Genomic DNA, 22,966 nt, shown 5'->3' on the forward strand with positions numbered 1-22,966 from the left:
ACAGCAAAGATATTGTTCTAGTGAAGCATTGCTCCTTTCCGTCTGACTGTGGATGAAATCCAGACGACATGGCTCTCTCGATCCCCAAGTTGTCACACAAAGCCTTCCAAAAACGTGATGCGTATTGAGATCCCCTGTCAGAGATGATCTTTCTGGGTAACCCCTGTAGATGGAATATGTCCCATGTGAAAACAGAAGCCATCTCAGCAGCGGTTGGAAGACCAGGTAAAGGAGTGAAATGACCCATCTTTGTGAAACAATCCACTGTTACCATGATGCAGGAGCACACCTCTGAGGGTGGTAAATCAACAATGAAATCAGTGGATATGACACTCCAAGGTCCGTCGTGCAGAGGCTCTTGTTAGAGATAACCCACCGGCTTCTGTGTGTTGTACTTGGCTCTACTGCAGACGGGACATGACATGACGTAATCTGCCGTCTCCTTCACCAAACCATGCCACCAGAACTGCCTCTTCAGGAGTTTGGATGTGGTAGAGGTTCCCCTGTGTCCTGCCACTGGATCATCGTGACACCATTTTAAGGCTCTCAGGTGGGATTTCTGATCCGGTAAGTACAACTGCTGGTTCACAAAAAACAGCCCGTCGGTCTTGTGTAGAGTATCTGGAGGCTTGATCTTGGGTGCAGATGATAACTCCCTGGAAGCCCTGCGTACCCCTTGTAGAAAAGCAGACACTGTTTCTATCCCCCCTCTGTTGGGGTAGAATCAAATTAGGATGATGCTCAAGAGTAACACCAGGTAAGGGTATCCTTGAGAGAGCGCCGGCCAGTATGTTCTTAGAACCAGGAATATAGGTTAACTTGAAATCATATTGAGAAAAAAAAATGAGCCCATCGGGCTTGTCGGGAATTGACACATTCCATCTGCTGGATAGCTTTTAGATTCTTGTGGTCAGTACTGTCATAAATCACCAATGTATCAATTGAAAGGATACGGTAACCAAAAAGGATACAATTGGTAGGGCTCTTCCGGATCCTTTTTCACACGACTTGATTGTAGGTAGGTCAAATTAGACCTTCCAAATGATACAACTCTCTGACTGATAAAACAGGCAGAGAGATGGATCACTGGAAAGGGCGTGGGTATTGTATCGTAAGATATGCCTAGGATAGATAAAGTATCATAAGAAACTGTCCCAAACTCAAATCACTATGATAGCACAGTATTAGCATTAATTCGAAACACTAACCTTATGGCCAAACTGAAGAATTCAACGAAAGTCTCATGAAGAAAACCAGGAGTTGAAACAACGATAAAGGAGGGGAAGATTAGTAAGGGAGACTTATCCCGAACGGCACAAGGCTCACGCTAGATACCGGGTTGGTGCACCACAGGATAGCGTCCAAAGTACTGTGCACAATCGCCTTCCAATAGTTCATGAAATACTTTCTTTCCCATGAAGAACAAAATCAGATTTTCACCTGCTAACTGTCACAGGCACCAAAGGTTCAAAGAAGTTCAGAAAACCACGTGCAGGATTACACGCGACAGTGTACACGCAGCCAGGCCAGCCGCGCTTGGAGACAGCATTTCCGTGTGAAGATTTGGCAAGCAAACAGGATACACGCAGCCCAGGGCAGCCGCGCTTGAAAACAGCGTCCGCGTGTGGAGATTTGGCACGCGAACAGGATACACGCAGCTCAGGACCGCCGCGCTTGCAGACAGCATCCGCGTGGAGATTTGGCACGCGAACAGGATACACGCAGCTCAGGACAGCCGCGCTTGCAGACAGCGTCCGTGTGGAAATTTGGTACGCAACCAGGAAACACGCAGCTCAGGACAGCCGCGCTTGCAGACAGTGTCCGCGTGGAGATTTGGCACGCGAACAGGATACACGCAGGTCAGGACAGCCGCGCTTGCAGACAGCGTCCGCGTGGAGATTTGGCACGCGAACAGGATACACGCAGCTCAGGACAGCCGCGCTTGCAGACAGCGTCCGTGTGGAAATTTGGTACGCAACCAGGAAACACGCAGCTCAGGACAGCCGCGCTTGCAGACAGCATCCGCGTGGAGAATTGGTATGCAACCAGGATACACACAGCTCAGGACAGCCACGCTTGCAGACAGCGTCCGCGTGGAGATTTGGTACGCAACCAGGAAACACGCAGCTCAGGACAGCCGCGCTTGCAGACAGCATCCGCGTGGAGAATTGGTACGCAACCAGGATACACGCAGCTCAGGAATTAGCGTGTGGAGGAAAACGCGCTCAAAAAAGGCCAAAGAAGTTGCTGAAGGGAATGCGAGAACGCAGGTCCCTGAGTTCAGCTACAAAACGCCAAAAATGACTTAATCAGAAGCAGCGATCGGTGTTTTCCACGCTGCTTATGTACGCACTGCCGTGATACACGTGACAGAACTAGGTACCCCTCGGTAACCAGTCCCTCTTGGTTCCGGGGACTGGCATTTCCTGGCCGTCTTGGGGGTACATCCGCACAGTCTCGCAGCATGTGATGTTCAGAGCCACAGTACATGCAAAGATTATTGTCTCTCCTTCTCTTCCTTTCCTCTGCAGTGAGAGGGCCTCTTGTTGTGCCGATTTGCATTGGTTCTTCCTTAGGGCGCAGAGGTGAGGAGGGAGAGGGGGCAGGTAGCTCAGGTATGTTCTGCAAGGGACGACCCTTGCGCCGCTCAGACATTCTTTCTGATAACCGAAAGTCCAACTGTAACACTGTAGACCATAAATCGGACAATGTGGCGGGTCGGGGTTTACGGGCTAGTTCGTCCTTCAGTTCTTCCTGGAGTCCACGCCGAAATATGGTGTATTGGGCTGCCTCCGGCCAGCTGGCCTCTGATGCTATTCGCTTGAAGCCAGATATGTAGGACAATAGATCTCTATTGCCTTGGCGGATGTCTAATAGTTGTTCACTAGCCACTTGCACAGTCTGTTTTCTTTTGAACGCTTCCTTAAATTGGGCTGTGAATCCGCTATAATCTTGTAGTAGAGGGCTGGCGCTAGTTACTAGTGGCGTGGCCCAGGCCAGAGTATTACCTATTAGATTAGATATTAGAAAGCCAATGCAGGCCTGATCAGAAGCAAAAGTCTGTGGTCTGAGGGTGAAGTGAATGATGCAGGCTTCTAAAAATTCTTTGAATTTATGGGGCGAGCCGTCAAATTTGCCTGAAATTAGAGGTAGCAGAGGTAGTTCGGTCTGCATTCTCTCATGGTTATCTACTCTCTGCCTGAGGCTCGCGTTTTCAGCTGTAACAGCCTGTCGCTCTTGGGAAAGCCCTTGTACGACAGTAAGTAACTCCTGGACCTGTTCTGCGGAGGCCATGTTTGTAGTAGTAGGGCGTTGCAATCTGTCAACTCCGAATTCCTCCCGCTCTTCTGATTCCCCACTCCTCCTCACCTGATTCTTCAGTGGAAGACTTTTTCTTCTGTCCTTTCTTCTTAGGTGGGTTCTTCCTTGAGAAGAGGTATGGCCGTCCCCAGGGAGAAGCCACCCTGGTAGCCTAAATATACAGGGGAACAGGGGACCCCTTTCTGGGAACGCCAAATGACAGGAAAAAAGCAGTGCTTAAAAAAACCTCTCAGGATGGTAGATCGATGACTGGGAAGGAGGACTTCTTCCTTGATGTCTGCAGAGAGCTAAAGTAAGCCAGAGTAGAAGCCACAGGAGTGTTAGGATGGTGAGTTCTCCAGGTAGCAGTTCAAGGTAAGTAATCCCGGGGGGCTTGGAGTAGCTTCTTCTGGTTTACAGGAGATTCCAGAACAAAGGTCGGGGAAAGAAAACAAAGGGATACCAGAATCACTACACAGCAGGAAGAGAGGGAAAACTGAAAAGTACAACGGAAGAAGACAGGAAAGGAAAAAGACCGAAGGCAGAGAAGAAGGTAAGATGCGGGAAAGCAAGGTGGAGAGAAAACCTGAAATCGTAGGGAAAGCCCTGGGAAAGAAAGGAGAAGTGGAGGGTCAACAGAAAGCCTCACAAATCAAAAAGAACCCCAAATATCGAGAACAGAAGAAAAGAAAGCGCTGCAGCACCTGTGAACAATGAACAGAGGCGGGAAGGCGCGGGGCGCGAGGAAGGCAAAAAGAGGGCAAAGAGGGAAATAAACGGGAGACTAGTAAGGCCGAGGAGCAGAGAGGAGCACGGCCAGGAAACATTCCCAAAACACGAAGCAGCAAGGAGAGCGACAGCACCCGGAGCGGAGAGCGAAGGGTTGCAATGCACCGGACAGAAAGGTGGGCGTGGCTAAATACAGGAAGAAAAACAAAGGGCACAGAAAGACTAGACTGGTAACCAGGAAGTGAAGAAATCCTAATGGGACATTTCAATGGCGGCGTAGCTTCCATTTACTCCATAACTGCCACGATGGTGTGCGGGGAGAGCGCATGACAATCTCTTAATATCCAATTGCCCTCAATTGACAATTCATCACTTACCAGGTCCCTGAGTTCAGCTACAAAACGCCAAAAATGACTTAATCAGAAGCAGCGATCGGTGTTTTCCACGCTGCTTATGTACGCACTGCCGTGATACACGTGACAGAACTAGGTCACGTGAATTTTAACAACGTGAAAAATGCAGACGTTGTTTTCCGGGCAATGCCTCGAACAACCTCCATTTCGAGTAGAATGGTCTAGTGGTTCTATGGGCGTAACTCATTTTGTATGGAGAGGTCGTTCCTGGTCCAGAGATATGTCCAGCAGGCATGACAAGTACGGAGTTCGAATGGGTAGGAGGCCCCTTGTAACAGATGATGCCACTCTTCACATGCTATTTTCATAGACAATAATTCCTTTTCAATTACAGAATAATGGAATTGGCTGGGAGTCAGTGTCTTGGACACATAGGCTATGGGATGTTCGATGCCTTGGTATTCTTGCAGCAACGCAGCGCCTACGGCCGCAGCAGAGGCATCTGTTTCTACGATGAATGGTCGCCCTTGGTCCGGTTGATGAGAACAGGAGCCGAACAAAAAGCCTTCTTCAACTGCAGGAAAGCCTCGTTGACCATTGAAAAGGGGATGACGTCTTCTTGAGCAAACTCGTGATAGGTACCACCACTTCTGAGAATCCAGGGATGAATTTCCGATAAAAATTTGCCAATCAGAGAAACCTCTGGATATCCTTCACTGAACCTGGGATGGGCCATTCAAGTATGGAAGTAATCTTCCGGGGGTCCATCTTGATGCCTTCGGCTGAGAGAATAAACCCCAAGTAGTGTATGCTGGTGACATGGAATACACACTTCTCGGGATTGACCAGTAAGTGATTGTCCTTCAGTTGCTGTAGTACTTCTTGGAGATGGCTCATGTGTAGTTGCCGATTCGGAGAATATACCAAAATTACGTCCAAGTAGATGATGGTGCTCTGAAATAGAAGGTCAGAAAATAGGCGATCCATAAACCTCTGGAAGATGGAGGGAGCGTTAACCAGACCAAAGGGCATCACTTTGTACTCAAAATGACCTAATGGAGTCTGAAATGCAGTCTTCCATTCGTCGCCCGCGCGTATTCGCAGCTGATGGTAGGCTCTTCGCAGGTCAAGTTTGGAGAAGATAACTGCCCCTTGAACCGCTTCCAAAATATCCTTTATATGGGGTGCGGGATAGCGATCTCTGATGGTTATGCGATTCAAGCCATTGTAGTCGATACAGGGTCGTAGCTCATTTGTGTCTTTCTTAGGAATGAAAAATAGTGAAGCCCCCGCCGGGGAACCAGAGGGTTGAATCAACCCATTCTGCAGATTGGCATCAAAATATTCCATTAAGACCTTCCTTTCTTTCAGTGATAAAACATTCGCCCAACGGGAACAATGGAATCTGGTATGACATCTATGGCACAATCCTCAGGTCGGTGTGGGGGCAATTCTTGAGGCACCTTGCCTAGAAATACTTCTCTAAACTGGCAAAGTTTGGTAGGTATGTTATGCACTCCCACGGTGGCTGGAGATTCCCAGTATGACTGGGAAATGAGCAGCTCTTATGAGATCAAATTGAATTGACTCTGTATGTTGTAGAACCTTCATGGTAAAAGGGGGAGTGGTGTGCGTGATAAGACCTGAACTAAGAGGTTTCCCATCCACACCTTCCACCTTTTGGTCTACCTCCTTCTCAAGTCTTTCAATGCCAGTCTAATGGGCCCACACGGTGTCCATAAAACAACCAGCAGCTCTGCAGTCTATGAGGGCTAAAACATTGAATCGTGCTTGTCGAAGAATCAGTTGGATGGCAACGACCATTAATCGATTGTCTTCTGAAGGAGTAACAGATGTGACAGACATTGAGACGTAGGGACCAGAAAATACCCCTCGGTAACCAGTCCCTCTTGGTTCCGGGGACTGGCATTTCCTGGCCGTCTTGGGGGTACATCCGCACAGTCTCGCAGCATGTGATGTTCAGAGCCACAGTACATGCAAAGATTATTGTCTCTCCTTCTCTTCCTTTCCTCTGCAGTGAGAGGGCCTCTTGTTGTGCCGATTTGCATTGGTTCTTCCTTAGGGCGCAGAGGTGAGGAGGGAGAGGGGGCAGGTAGCTCAGGTATGTTCTGCAAGGGACGACCCTTGCGCCGCTCAGACATTCTTTCTGATAACCGAAAGTCCAACTGTAACACTGTAGACCATAAATCGGACAATGTGGCGGGTCGGGGTTTACGGGCTAGTTCGTCCTTCAGTTCTTCCTGGAGTCCACGCCGAAATATGGTGTATTGGGCTGCCTCCGGCCAGCTGGTCTCTGATGCTATTCGCTTGAAGCCAGATATGTAGGACAATAGATCTCTATTGCCTTGGCGGATGTCTAATAGTTGTTCACTAGCCACTTGCACAGTCTGTTTTCTTTTGAACGCTTCCTTAAATTGGGCTGTGAATCCGCTATAATCTTGTAGTAGAGGGCTGGCGCTAGTTACTAGTGGCGTGGCCCAGGCCAGAGTATTACCTATTAGATTAGATATTAGAAAGCCAATGCAGGCCTGATCAGAAGCAAAAGTCTGTGGTCTGAAGTTGAAGTGAATGATGCAGGCTTCTAAAAATTCTTTGAATTTATGGGGCGTGCCGTCAAATTTGCCTGAAATTAGAGGTAGCAGAGGTAGTTCGGTCTGCATTCTCTCATGGTTATCTACTCTCTGCCTGAGGCTCGCGTTTTCAGCTGTAACAGCCTGTCGCTCTTGGGAAAGCCCTTGTACGACAGTAAGTAACTCCTGGACCTGTTCTGCGGAGGCCATGTTTGTAGTAGTAGGGCGTTGCAATCTGTCAACTCCGAATTCCTCCCGCTCTTCTGATTCCCCACTCCTCCTCACCTGATTCTTCAGTGGAAGACTTTTTCTTCTGTCCTTTCTTCTTAGGTGGGTTCTTCCTTGAGAAGAGGTATGGCCGTCCCCAGGGAGAAGCCACCCTGGTAGCCTAAATATACAAGGGAACAGGGGACCCCTTTCCGGGAACGCCAAATGACAGGAAAAAAGCAGTGCTTAAAAAAACCTCTCAGGATGGTAGATCGATGACTGGGAAGGAGGACTTCTTCCTTGATGTCTGCAGAGAGCTAAAGTAAGCCAGAGTAGAAGCCACAGGAGTGTTAGGATAGTGAGTTCTCCAGGTAGCAGTTCAAGGTAAGTAATCCCGGGGGGCTTGGAGTAGCTTCTTCTGGTTTACAGGAGATTCCAGAACGAAGGTCGGGAAAGAAAACAAAGGGATACCAGAATCACTACACAGCAGGAAGAGAGGGAAAACTGAAAAGTACAACGGAAGAAGACAGGAAAGGAAAAAGACCGAAGGCAGAGAAGAAGGTAAGATGCGGGAAAGCAAGGTGGAGAGAAAACCTGAAATCGTAGGGAAAGCCCTGGAAAAGAAAGGAGAAGTGGAGGGTCAACAGAAAGCCTCACGAATCAAAAAGAACCCCAAATATCGAGAACAGAAGAAAAGAAAGCGCTGCAGCACCCGTGAACAATGAACAGAGGCGGGAAGGCGCGGGGCGCGAGGAAGGCAAAAAGAGGGCAAAGAGGGAAATAAACGGGAGACTAGTAAGGCCGAGGAGCAGAGAGGAGCACGGCCAGGAAACATTCCCAAAACACGAAGCAGCAAGGAGAGCGACAGCACCCGGAGCGGAGAGCGAAGGGTTGCAATGCACCGGACAGAAAGGTGGGCGTGGCTAAATACAGGAAGAAAAACAAAGGGCACAGAAAGACTAGACTGGTAACCAGGAAGTGAAGAAATCCTAATGGGACATTTCAATGGCGGCGTAGCTTCCATTTACTCCATAACTGCCACGATGGTGTGCGGGGAGAGCGCATGACAATCTCTTAATATCCAATTGCCCTCAATTGACAATTCATCACTTACCAGAAACCTTTCCTCTACATGTTCCTTTTCCGGCCAACCTTTTGCAATCCATTACATCGCCATTCTCACCAAAAAATCCTCCCTAACTTGCATCTCCCATTCTTCTTCATTCAGAGCTATTGTTACACCACGCACTTGCTCCTTAGCCTTGTTAAACTCCTCTTTTGATGCAATTTCCTTCCTTGGCATGCAAGATAAAAAATCATCAACAGAGTACTTTTTGCCTTGCAAATATTCCACCTCACAGTTGTTCTCCCATCAATCTCATGCAAGCAATTCTTGGCGTAGGCCTGGCCATGCCACCGACTGTCAAAACTTCCACTAACAGTTTGTGTTCAGTTCTTATTAAAATGCGTCACCCCATACACGTGCAGGCCTTGCAGGTTTGTAAAAATCCCACAAGACCTGCAGGGCGAGTTCCTTAGTTTACATACTAGACCTAAGACAAATGCACTTGCCCTATGATGATGGGTGACTAAATATTTACCAATGTTTTCTGTAAAATGGTGCATGTCACCATAAGCAAACTTCAGATTTGGTGCAATGCTACCACCCAAAAGGATTTGCCAGCTACTGCAAACAAAGTTGGTTTGCATTTAATGCCAAGTAAAACTTTCAAACATCCCCATACTCGCCAGCTAGGTGGAGTACCATGCAAATGGTACTCGCCCTTCATAAAATCTACTTGCCAATGTGAGTGGGCTAATAGATTTTGCGAGCCATGTGTCTGTAATGTTCTGCACCCAAACAGCATGCTAACAACTTTTTCAATCACTGAGCACCTCATCTCAGTATCTGTTACTGCTCTGGATGCAAACATCAGCACTTTCTCTTGATCTCTACTCCTCTGCGATAGCACTGCACCTAGAACTTTGCAATTGGCATCCACAGTAATTATAGATTTTTCTGCCTGGAACAAAACCTCTGATCAAAGGAGCCTCACATATGCATTTCTTCACACAATCAACTGCATCCTTATTTTTATCCATCCATTCATACTTTGCATCTTTCTTCATGAGTTCTCTCAACGGGTCAGTCATTTCAACAAATGTTTCAATAAACTTGTTATAATAGTCAGCTAGACCTATAAATGAGTGCAACTCTTCCTTATTGCATGGGTAAGGTTCTTTCTCAATTGCCACCATGATCTGGGTTTATAACCTTCTTTCAATAAGGTATGCCCTAATAGTCCACCTTATGTTTACCAAATGTACATTTACTGTATTCCACCCTCAAACCTTTTTCCTCAAGTTTCTCTAACACCTTGCATAACCTTTTATTGTGCTCTTTCACCCAGTCCATACACCAATATGTCCTCCTGGAACACCTTCTCACCTGGTATACTGTCTAATAGAAGCCGCAGGGCAAAGGCCCAGGAATAAGGCCAGCGCTGCTCTCATCCGCTCTCTGCTGCTCGAGGATGCTCACCCCTCATCTATCCGGCATGGTAAGAGCTCCTCCCTCCAGCAGCGTAACATAGTGCTCGTAAGTAGATTGGCCCGTTTACGCGCCCGTACCGAAGTCCCACCCACCCCTTCTGTACCTCTGTCCCAGTGTAACAGGAATGAACGCCTCTGCTCGAGGTTCGTTCTCCCTTCCAGTACCCTCCACATCCAGATCTCTATCCCCTGCACCGTAGCCCCACACGCACCTCCTATCACCTCTGGTCCCGCCTCCATCGTAAGGTATCCAGCCCCCCCACCTTGAACTACCAGGAGAGACACTGCAGAATGAAGACCTCCACCCGTCCAACACCCTGAAAAGAATCTGCAAGCACCCCTTCTCACAAACTATGGCAGCCTCCAGGACATCACAACCCCTAGGTAGGGGCCACCGCAACAACAAACTGGAGTGATCAAAACGTGTTCAGAGCACTAGGTTATGTACCCTCCACTGCCGCCACCACCCCCATGACTATTGCTGCTGGATATATTGTTAATAGGGCTGCCCCCATTACTGTTAATGCCTATACTGTTGCCCCCACGAGCGCTGCTACCACTATTGATGCCTGTATTGTTGCCTCCTTGGGCGCTGCTACCACTATTGATGCCCGTATTGTTGCCCCCTTGGGCGCTGCTACCACTATGGATGCCTTTATTGTTGCCCCCTTCGGCGCTGCTACCTCTATGGATGCCTGTATTGTTGCCCCCATGATTGCCTATACTGGTGCCCCCATGAGCACTGCTACCTTTAGTGATGCCTGTATTGTTGCCCTCTTGGGAGCTGCTACCATTATTGATGCTTGTACTGTAGCCCCCTTGATTGCTGCTACTTCATGAACTGCTAATTTAACTGCCCCCATGACTGTTACTGCTTTCACTGCTGTCCCCTTGATTGATGATTCCAGTACTACCATTACGTCAGCACCCACAACCGATTCGGTCATCCCTAGCCCTTCATCCACGCTCAAGTGTGCCCTCATCAATGCACGGTCACTCACAGCCCACGCTCCCGACATCCATGACCTCCTTTGCAACTCCAACCTTGACCTACTATTTATTAGTGAGGCCTGACTTCACGAGGCCTCCGGCCCAGCCCTTGCCCTGCCTGAGGGATACACCATTTTCAGGCAAGACCGAGGAGCACAGAAAGGAGGTGGGGCTGCACTGATTGCCAAGCAGTCCATCCCCATCAGAAGAATCCAAGGAGACATATCCCATAACTGTGACTAGATGTTCATCAAAATCAATCCATCACCCAACTGCACTATCACTTTCCATGTCACTTATCGCCCACCGGGGCCAGTCACCGAATTCCAAGAAGCACTCATCCACGCCCTTGGGGACAATCTAAAGAAATCTAGCATGTCCTTCCTCCTGGGAGACATGAACCTCGGCCTCAATGACCCTGCTGATGGGAATGCAGCATCCCTCAACAATGCCCTCTCCATATTGGGCTCCAAACAAGCAGTGACAGGACCCACCCATAACAAAGGACGCACTTTGGACTGGATCTCCCACCACAATTGTCCTCTGTCCATTTCAGCCATCACCTCTATCCCATGGTCAGATCACCTCGCCATCCATTTCGACCTCAACTTCGCGAAGACATCATCCACCACCCTAGACCTCTGCTGGCCGCCATCACCAGAAGTGCCAAGCAACTCACGAAGGGAAGACTTCTACCGCATCGCCAGGTTCCTGGACTCAAGCCTCCATTTACCAATATCCTGGACGCTCTCGCCGCCACTTACAACTCTATCATCTCTCAAGCTGTGGACACCATTACCCAACTTACTCAAAGAAAAGCCAAAACCACTAAACAAACTAACTCTTGGTTCACCCCAGAACTCCTCAAGCTGCACACAAAAAAGAGATCAGCCCTCTCAGCAAGTTTAGTGACTCCACTAAACTTGCTTTCAAAAATGTCGCTAAACACTACAAAACCGCCATCTTCACAGCTAAAGCCAACTCCTTCAATTCAAGGATAGCCAACGCCAAATCTGGATCCAGGGAAATCTTCACAATTTTTAGAGATCTGGTAAAGCTGCCCACCCCCCACCTAACTCTGTTACCAAAGACAATGAATGGTGCAACAAAATCCAAGAAGCTATGCTCAACAAACTGAACACCTTACAAGAAAAAATCATCGGCCAACAGCCTTAAAGCAACAACTATCCAACCTGACCCTGAAAGCCCCAGCGGAAATCCCAGCATTTTCATTCCAAGAAATCAAAGAACAGGACGTTCTGACTATACTGAACTCTATTAAGCCGTCAAATTGCAAGGGTGTCTCATGTCCGGGTCAGCTCATCAAGGATAGGGCTCCCGCCCTGGCACCCTTCTTCACTGCCTTCATCAACGCCTCCTTCAAATCCAACTAAGTGCCCTCCTGCCTTAAAGAAGCCTGGGTGTGCCCATTGCTGAAAAAACCCACTCTGAATCTGAAAACTCCAGGGAACTACAGGCCCATCACCACAAAGATTTCTGATGAAGCAGCATATCTTCAAGTTCAGAAATACCTAGAAACCCATCACCTACTGGGCCTCCGACAGTCAGGCTTCCGCCCCAACCATGAAACAGAGACTGCCTTACTGGATCTCAAGAACCAAATAGACAACCTCAGGGACGCAGGCAAACCTGCCCTCTTACTACTCCTGGACCTATCTGCGGCCTTTGATTTGGTCGACCATGACACCTTATGCCACCACCTCTCTACTGCTGGCAATTTCTCTCCCAATGCAACTGCTTGGATCTCATCCTTCCTCAGTGGTAGAGTAATGAAGGTCTTCTCAGACCAAGCCTGCGCCCAACCCCACCTAATAAAATGTGGAGTGCCACAAGGATCCTGCATCTCGCCCACCCTGTACAACCTATTTACTAGGTCACTATTCAACTTTCTAGACTGCATGGGCATCACATACACCAATTATGCTGATGATACGCAGGTCCTCATCCCCCTCATGCAAGACTACGAGGCCGACCAGAAAACCCTTACCTTCATCTACGCCACCATCCAGACCTGGATGGCTGAAAATTGGCTTTGCCTTAACAGTGAAAAGACAGAACTTCTACTCCATCGGTTCACCAGACACTATAAGAAAAATGGGATAAAAATGTGACTCCTTTCTCATCGACAACACTCCCATCCCTGTATCTCAGTCAGTCAAAACCTTGGGAGTATACCTAGACTCTAACCTCACCATGGCCAGACAGGTGAATGCAGTATCATCGGCAGCAGCTTACCACGCAAAGCTCATCATGGCTGCCAGGCCATTTTTAATGCAACAAATTTGCATCACCATCTCAAGAGAAATCATTGAATCTCGCCTTGATTACTCCAACGCGCTCCTTCTAGGCACTTCAGCAAAGAACACCAAGAAACTCCAGACGGTGCAAAACAATGCCCTCAGAGCAGTCACAGGCATCTCCAGGAGAGACCACATCTCTGCAAAAAGGAAATCTGTCCATTGGCTACCCGTTAAGGAAGGTATACTTTTTAAGTCCTTGGCACTAACCCACAAGTGTCTCCAAGCCACAGCACCTCGATACCTCTCTCAAAGATTCTCAGCTCCTCCCTCGAACAGACCCACCAGATCCAACTACACTAACCGCTTATCCATTCCCAAAAGCGTCGGGGTTCGAGCAGGGGGGTCAAGCGTCCCAGTCATAGCTGCCACAAACTGGAACTTGCTCCCTCCCACACTCAGAAGCATTGAGTCCCACGCGGCCTTCAGAAAAGCAATCAAAACAATGCTGTTTGTGTAAACTCTAACGTGCCATGCTACCACCACTTCATCTTCACAGACTGTAATGTACAACATCGCTAGTATCTCATCCATGTTTTCCGATGCCTGCACATCCACCTTGTAAGGCACATGCCATATGTATCCCATGCATTGCCTCTCCCCTCATGTAACTAAGACACCTTCTTGAAACAGCGCCTCGATGCCTCTGGGCTGCTAGGCACTTTACAAATGCAAAAATAATAATAAAATAATCATCCTTTGAAATACAGCGCCCGTTGACGCAAAACCAAATGGCATGCATAGATAACAATATAATCAAAAAGGTGTAATGAATGTGGAATATCTCCTTGATTCAGCGTCTAACCGTATCTGGTTATACGCTGCCGATAAATTAATTGTGGAAAACTTATTTTTCATCACTAACCAGGTTCAACATTTCCAATATGGCAGGTAAGGGATATTTTTCTACAACAATTGCCTCATTAAATTCTCTAAGATGCATGCACAATCTCACTTTACCATTCGCGTTCCGTGCCACCACTCTGGGAAATACCCACTCCGAAGCATCCACTTCTTAAATTACACCTTCCCTCTTAAGCCAACCGTCTTCTTTCACTTCTTCTCTCAACTCTCAAAGCAACGGCTATGTCTCGCAGTATGTGACATGGGTTTTGTACCAGGCTTAAGTTCAATCTTGTGCAAGTATTATTTAGCCTTCCAATGCCATCAGTGAACTCTCCTGGAACCCTTTCTCTCTACCTACCCTGCACATACTTTTCAGTATCTGCTCTGCTTATTAATACAATTGAGACAGGCTCTTCACTCCCTGAACTGAGTTGGATTTAGTTTGATCTTTCCATCCCAACACTTTCACTCCTTTCTTAGCTACATACACCTTACCTTCACTTCTGCTAGTATTCCTTTAAACCAAACCATTTAGTACCCCATTAATTTAATTGTAGACCCTTCAAATGCTCTGGGATTTCTTATTTATTTATTTTATTTATTTGAATTTGTAAAACGCTCACTGCCCTAGGGCATCGAGGCGCTGTTAGGAAGGCTTACTTGGTTATATAAGTGCATTTGAGGCAGACAGAAATGTTGCTTCATACAGGATTACAAAGTGCAAGACATATATTACATGGTTAAGTGAGCAAACTAAACGGTGCAAGCACATATTGCAAGGCATACATAAAGTTTACATGGTCATTTACAGTGAGCACCGCATGGTGCCTGCCCTTTCGTAATAAGGTGGCAGCTACAAGCAGTCCCATGGATGTAGGTAGAGAACATATACGAGGTGTCGGCCACATGTTGCATGGCGGCAGCGACTCATATATGTGGGGTCTTAGTAAATGGGTAGTTGTGTGGTGCCAGGCAAAATAGTACAAAGGAGGCATACAGAGCATGAATGAGGGTAAAGCTCAACGTGAAATTGCATGGGGCCGGCCGCATGATGCGGGGGGCAAGTGCATACTATTAGGTAGGTTAAGATCTATGGGCAATAGTGTGCTGCATGTCTCAAGTATTACGGGCAACTACACACACTTACAGTTAGGGACAAGGTGGAGATAGGCTATAGGGAGATAAGCTATATGCAGGGTGTAACGGGAGGGGTAGGGGGGCTGGCGAACAGACAGGGTGCAGCAGAGGGGTGGGGAGGGCTGGCGAACATACAGGGTGCAGCGGGGGGGTGGGCAAACATACAGGGTGCAGCGGGGGGGTGTGGTCAAGAGGGCTGGCGAACATACAGGGTGCAGCGGGGGGTGGGGAGGGCACTCACTGGCAAACGACCAGGGAAACAAACAGGGCCTTAGAAGGTGGGCCGGCATCATCCTGCCAGCGTCGGAATTGGACCTTAAGTGTACCACAAAGGCCAATCACATTGCAGCAGGAGCTGTGGTCAGTAGGGAAAGCAGACATAGAAGAAAGTAGCCACCATCTTGGAAGGTGGAATCGAACACATGGCTCCAATGAAGCTGAGCACTGCAAACACTGAGCTGAAGCAAATAATGTGGCGCGCACTCACCAGGTTAGGTGTAATGAGCCAGAAGGAGCGCAGAGTGCGCACAGTGATATTTAGCATTTTCTTGAGTCTCGTGTGCATAAGACTTCAGGTGGAGCATGCCAGGGTCCATTTAGGCCGCATTTCTCTTCAAAGTTGGGCGCAGCCTCATGATGGAGGTGAGGTCTCCATGGGAAGGGGAGAAGCAGGTCTGTAGTAGGTAAGAGGTTAGAACGAGGTATATCAGGCTTTTTAGTTCTGAACTTTCTCTTTCTGCACAGTTCTTCCCATTTATCCTTTGTGACAATGGTGTATGGCGAACCGAAGTCCACCATTAGTTCCGTATTTATACCATCAATCTTAAATGTGCTTTTGGGGGCTCTTTTCTTCCACGTACAGTGGTGATAATCTCTACTTCTTGTTTGTCATTAACATTGTTGTCGTCTTCTTCTTGAATCCATTTCACTTGATTTCCCGGTCTTTACACAATGCACCAAAATGACCCTTCAGGCCACAGTTGGAGCATCTCTCAGTTAAAGCTGGACATGTTTGTGAGTTTAAAGCTGGACACGCTTGAGAAGGCCATTAGCCCCTTTCTACCACATCGATAACACCTTCCATGAATTTTTCTTGTTTTTTCGCCTTGCATAACTTCTTCCGATTTGCTTCCCTTATTATATTCCATATTTCTATGTCCCTTATATTTCATTGATGCTTCCTTCACTTCCTTGGGCCTGACAGCTCTGATTTTTCCAGATTTCATGATGTCCTTTTCCTTCTCCTTCATTGCTTTCGCGCAAATAATGGTGTGCTCCACCTTGTTTGCAATTGTTTCTTCTAGTGAAGGATCTCTGCACATCCATAACCTTTCTTGCAACACGTTGCTCTTGTATGTATCATGATTTGATCTCTGATGAGGTTGTCGTCTTGTATCGATCCTTATCCAAAATGGACTAATTCTATATTACCTCACACACCTAACATTCCATGCACTCTATACATGCTCCATACTACAGTTTTCATTTTCAGGGACACCTATATCTTGTATAAGTTGCACAATAGTAAACTAAGTTTTGGGTACAAAATGTTTGACTGTTTAAAATGTGCTGCCCATGTTCTTTCTTTGCAACCCTCTAACAGTTCGGATTGATTGAGGAATGTGCAAGAGAAGGATTAACGTTCTTGTGGAGTACCGTATATATAAGAATGATGGTTTACTGAGACAATGTAGTGCACTGCGTGGCAAAAATGGCACACTTTTCCATAGTATTTAAGTGTAAGTCTGACAAATGTTAGGTAGAGAGTGCAAATTGACTGCTCCTGGCTTATTTTATTGGCCCACTCATAGCTCACTCTTGTCCCCTAGAACCCAACCCAGGACGGACAATGGAAATACAAATTAATATTTGAGGCAATCTAACTTTGCAAGGCATATTAAGAGCTGGTTTGAATGTACTATTTTTGTTCAAATTTATTTATAGAAATCACTGGAAAGCAATACATTTTTGGCACAAAACCGCTTCCAAAATGTAACATTGATAACAGACTGGAGGACAAGGGCCCTTCACAGTGGGTGAGAGAATGTGACCAGATGTTGCAGGGGAAGGTGGAACCATAAACCAGAGATGAGGACAGCACAGAATAACAGATGAGCGGGATTGTGGAGGAAGTGCTAGATTAAGGATAGAAGGGTGACGGAAAAGTGCTGTAGACTTGTGTGTGGGGCTAGTGTGAGTCAGGCCTGGTATCACAAGTAAGGACACAGACACAAAAGGTACAAGTTATAACACCTTTATTAGGTTTGACTGGGGTTGGAGACTTCCTAACTGGACCTAATTCTATAATGGGAGTAGTCTCGACCATCAAAGTAAAATAAAATGGTCCAAGTCAGTCAGTCAAACAAAGGAACCAATCTTTGTCAGAAACCTATACTTGCCCTCACGTTTTACAATAACTAAGTGTGGGAAAATGGATGAAAATAGAGAGTGTGTTAAAAGAATCTTCGAATGGAAATGAAAGGGTCTCACCACTCCCTTCTCCAAGTTCAGTTCAACTGGGATTTTACAAAGCTCCTTCAAGGTGGGTAGTATGCACAGTTCACAGATCTCCCATAAATCTGTTAGGCATTCCTTGCCTATTTTAATGTCAGTTCAATATGCATCACAATTCTCTTCAAGGGATTCTTTCAGGCTTCCCTCACCCGGCTTTAAGCACTGCAGCTACACTTCTCAGACCTTCATAGGCTTCCCTTGCCTGTCTTCAAACGCTTTAACCCTGGATGAAACACTTTCTAGCTAAACAGCTCTGCTTCTCAGAGCTCGGGGAAAACTCCCTTCCCCAACCTCTGTACTTCTCTTTCACAATGTTCACCTGTCAGAGACCTTCACAACTGCATAGTATTATCTCCCCCATGCGTGACCACTCTGACAGTAGGGTCCTTATCACCTTGCCAGAGACCTTCGCAACCACACAGCGTAAACTAGAGGGAGCACAGTCGGCTTGAGTAGTGGCAAGGAGGTGAGCCGAAGATGATTGTAACGAGTGAGAGGGAGAGTAGGAATGAGACAAGAAGATGGGTAAGGTGGGGCAAGTCCATGGATAGCTTTGAATATGATGAGAATAAGGCTCTTTGTTTCATAGATAGCCAGACAATCTGGCGACGGGCAGAGGAGGTAGAGGTAAAGAGAGCAGGGTTCAGCAGTGTGCAGACCGCGAAGTTGATGACTTTGTCCAGAGGTGAAAAAGAATAGTTAGGAAGGCTATAGAGGAGACTGCCACGGTAGTCAAATCTAGAAAAGACCAAGGAGGAGATTAGCGGTTTAGCAGTATTGAAAGGACGAAGGTGACATATTTTTCAGATCTTGAGGAGGTCGAGTCTGGTTGCTGTGGCAGATTTGGAGATGAAGATCGAGAAGTTGTGAGATGGGTCGAAGATTGCACCAAGGTTATGAGCGGAAGCAATGTAAGGTAGGTAGTTAGGAGAGAAGAAGAGAGAGCCTGTTAAGCTGGGAAATAGAGAACTTCAGTCTTAGTGGAAGTGCACATCAGTTTGACATTTTTGACAACAGCTTGTCGGCTAAGGAGGGGAAAGCAGAAGACTATCTGAGTGTCATCAGCAAAGAGTTGATTGGAGAAGCCGTAATAGAAGATCAGGGCACCAAAAGCTGATGTCTAGAGAGTGAAGAGAAGTGGACCAAGGACAGACCCTCGAGAAACTCTAACAGTAAGGGGATAAGTGGGGAGGTACTGCTGTTCCAGGACACCTGAAAGAGTCTGGGGGCAAAGAATTAAGCAAACCAAGCAAGGGCCTTTTATTTGATGCCAAGGAGCGAGAAGGTCAGAATGATCTACAGTATTGAAGGCAGCAGAGAGGTCGATAAGAATAGATTAATGGTTTGCTTAATATGCAGACGAGATGAAGTTGCTGACATTGAGGAAAGCTGTCTTGGTAGAATGTAGAGGTTGGAAGCCAGATTGAAGAGGGTCCCAGAGATTGTGAGTATCGAAGAATTCAGTGAGTCGATTGAATACTACTCGTTCTAGGATTTTGTAATAGTGTGGAAGGAGAGAGTCAGCTTGAAAGTTGGTAGGACAGTTGGGATCGAGACCAGGTTTCTTAAGGAGAGGGAGGACAATAGCTGCTTAAAGGATGGGGGAAAGGTAGGTAGCATTATCAAGAGAGGAGTTGAAGGGGGAAGTAAGATGTGGAGCAACACTGAGAGCTATGTGAGGGGACAGTTGGGTAACAGAAAGAGTTAGCCATTGTTAGAAACGCTTCTGTATGGGGCCACGCACCCCTTCTCCCCAGGCGCTTATGGCAACCAGTGTGAACATGCCAATATGTGGCGGCACTGGGACGATTTTCTACAAGACGACTAAGCCCCTTCCAAGATAGCCACCTGTAGCGACCGCAGTGTGCCACATCCAAGATGGCCTACGGACGTTTCAGAGGTGATTCCGTTGACTCGTGTATGTCGTGAGTGAATGGAATCACGTCTGTTACTTATAACGGGAAAGACACTGGGCCTCATTACAAGTACTCCGGTCCGGAATTAACACTGCCGGTAAAAGCATACCGGCACCGTTTCCATGTCCGCCCAATCATGACCCGCGGCCCCGGTAATAGCACCACCCTAAACCGCCACCGCGGAAATAGGGTTCCCGTTAAGTCCGTCTGCACGGAAACCCCTCCGTTACCGTCAACACGAAACACCGTGAGCATCACAACTAGCGCGGACACGGAAATACCGGCAAAAAAATGGCGTAAATACCGTGATCACGGTGGCGGAACCGCTGCCACCGCGAACATGGCGTTATACACTGCCTGCTGAACTGAATCAGGGCACAGGTGCACCAAATCAGCCCAGCTGGACCTAGCAGGCCACTGGGAGCCAACAAAAGGGCCACACCCAGGCCAACACAACACAGAACCATGCAGGCAGCAGGTCTAGTAGCACTGGGACTGGGCCTACTCAACCAACAGGCAGCACTGCACATGGTGGCAGTAATGGCGCAGAGGAGGAGGCGTAGGCGGAGGAGGCGTAGGCGGCAACCAGCCAACCCTGCAGCTATGGCAAACCCCATTGCCCAGCCAGCCCGACATACCACGCATCAGGGCCTCACCCTGGAACCTCACCACAGGACAGATCCACACACTATACCGGCTGGACCGTGCAACAATCCTGCACATCACCGCCATGATTGAGGACAACATCAGCAGCCTAATTGACACCCCCACCGCCACCCCCCCCTCTTGAAGGTTGTCTCAGTACTGCATTTCCTTGGCACTGGCACCTCTCAACACACGGTTGGTGAGCTGCACGGCATATCACAACCGTGTTTCTCCAAAATCCTGGTACAGGTACTGGATGCCCTGTTGCGCCATGTGTCAGAACACATAGCCCTACCCCGCACCCTCCCCGAGTCCTTTCCACCAAGTTGGCCTTCCATGCCATAGCAGGCATGCCAAATTGCATAGGCGCAGTTGACTGCACCCACGTCGAGCTGACAGTACCACATGCAATTGAGGCGGTGTTCCGCAATAGGAAACAGTATCACTCTTTGAATGTCCAGATGGTTTGTGATGCCATGCAACTGATTACACACTGCTGCGCACGTTTCCCAGGCTCATCACATGACTCAATGGTACTGCGGAATTCCACGTTGCCACGGTACATGGAACGCTATGCCGGACAAAGCACATGGCTATTGGGTGAGTACAGCTGACGATGCTACAACCCTGTCGGAGTGGTGTGTGTGTGTCCAGGCCAATGAGCATTGTGAGTGTGCCGCTGTGACCGCACATGCATCACCCCCCTTCCATCTACCAAATACACAGCGGATGCCAAACATCATGAAGGAAGACATGACAGGGCACCACAATGTGCCCGTGCACACGCTGGCACAGCCAATCCCGTCACTGTCCCATGAACCCTGTGCCACTGCAGACACCCACCCTCAATTGAAACACTGCCTCAAAAAGCACGAGAGGCGTGTAAATGAGACGACGTGTATTTACTACTTCCGTACAGTGGAGTCACTCTGCCATGTGTGGACAGCACTGCACCATGACATGCACACAATCAAATGTCACCTGCAGGGCACAGTAAACATGCAAGTTAATGTGTAGGCCCATATGCAGTCAGCGACATACATCGTGATGCCCGAAACATACCTCCATACACTGCATGGTACATATGCATGAATGAATGATGATACAAGAATGCACAGCAGCAGATGAGGACATGATGCCACAAACACTGACATGTTCCCCCATCTACATCCCATGTAGGTGATGCGGGATATGCACTCACGCCATGGATGATGACACCTGTACGGAGACCAAGGAACAGGCATGAAGAGGCATACAATAGGGCACATATCCGCACACGTGGAATGATTGAGAGGACATTTGGACTGCTGAAGGCCCGTTTCCGCTGTCTGTGCAGATCTGGCGGATCACTGCTGTACAGCCCAGTGAAGACGGGTAAAATCACGCTCGTATGTGCCATGCTGCACAATATATGCCTGCGCAGGAACATCCCAATGCCACCAGACGCAGATGAGGAAGATGGGGATGGAGATGGGGATGGGGATGGGGATGGAGATGGGGATGGGGATGGAGATGGGGATGGGGATGGGATGGCACCGCCTCCCTCTGGGGGTCCACATGATGGCCAGAGAGCACGGGATGCCCTGATTCGCATTTACTTTTGAGTCACAGCACATTCACAGAAATGCACAAACATGGTGACGACAATGAATTAATAGTTGCACTGCAAAATAAATGATCAATGTCCACACATGTATGTCTTGATTTGAAATGGTGATGTATTGATGTAATAACAACAGGGAAGAAGGTGCATTGGTTAGGGAAGCTGTACACCCGGGGCCACCCACCACCCAAACGTGCCCGACCCCACCCAGAGCCCATTGTTCAAACCCCCAAAACTACGTACCTCACCACCCAAACGTGCCCACCCCTCTCACACCCTTGTAGTCCACATGTGTCCTGCACTGCCCCACACACATGCCATCACTTCCGTGTGCGCTTCTGTGCCTGTGCAACCTTGCCCGAGGGACCCGTTAGCCTACTCGAGCGCCTCCTTGGACTGGCAGTAGTGGAGCTGGATGGGGTGGTTGTGTTTGATTGGCCAGAATCTGGGAGTGAGGGCATCCGTGCCAGATTTGCCTGTTGGCCAACCAACATGGCCTCTACAAGCCTGGAGGTGTGGTCGTTGCCCTCCCGCACATGGCGTGCAAGGGTTACTATGGTGCTCGCAAAGCGTCCGATGGACCTCGACAGGCGACGCACTGAGGCGCTGTAGCTCTCCCTCTGCAGCCTGGATTCCTCTAGCTGCCTCTCCACCAGCTGGGTGAGGGTAGCCTGCTGGTCCTCCATCCGCTGCATGCGGGCATTCAGTTCGGCCATGGATGGGGTGGTGGACCTCATGGGACTCCCCAGTGAAGTGGGGCTGAACCCCAGCTCATGGAAGGAGCCCACGTCTTCCAATGTGGGCATCTCCCCGGTGGCCCCGTTTCCGAGTGCTCTTGCGGGGCACTGTTATCACTGCAGGCTGCCCCCTCTGCAGTGCTGCTGCCTTCGGTGTTGTGTTGGGTGGCCATGATAGGTTCCCGTGGCACCTGTCTAGACTCAGCCAGTGTGGAGACGGTGGGGATGTCGGTGGTGGTGGTGTGCCGCACATCTGTAGTGGCTGGTAATGTGGCCAGAGTAATGTAATGTGCAGAACTGCCGGCAGCATCCTCCTGTGTGGTGGCGGTGGCTAGTGTACTTGCCGGTGCAGATTGGCTGGCCTGTTGTGCAGTATCACTGTCACTTGAAACGGCTGTGGGGACACAAAGGGCATGCAATTAGTGTTGTTGTGGTGGCAGATGGGTGCATCACATGCGTCATTGAGATTGTACATTGAATAGTGTTAGTCACATGCATCTGATTGCTGGTGTCTGCATTCAGTGATA

General features: G+C 48.4%; 1 protein-coding gene across 5 annotated transcripts in view; it reads left to right on the top strand.

The window, feature by feature from the left end:
* The window catches only part of LOC138526293 (zinc finger protein 664-like), a 381,633-nt gene that overhangs the window by 15,827 nt on the left and 342,840 nt on the right, over nucleotides 1–22,966 (top strand). The gene's annotated exons all lie outside the window — the stretch shown is intronic.

Source organism: Ambystoma mexicanum, chromosome 7p, assembly GCF_040938575.1.
Source record: "Ambystoma mexicanum isolate Mex_15411 chromosome 7p, UKY_AmexF1_1, whole genome shotgun sequence".
NCBI lineage: Eukaryota > Metazoa > Chordata > Amphibia > Caudata > Ambystomatidae > Ambystoma > Ambystoma mexicanum.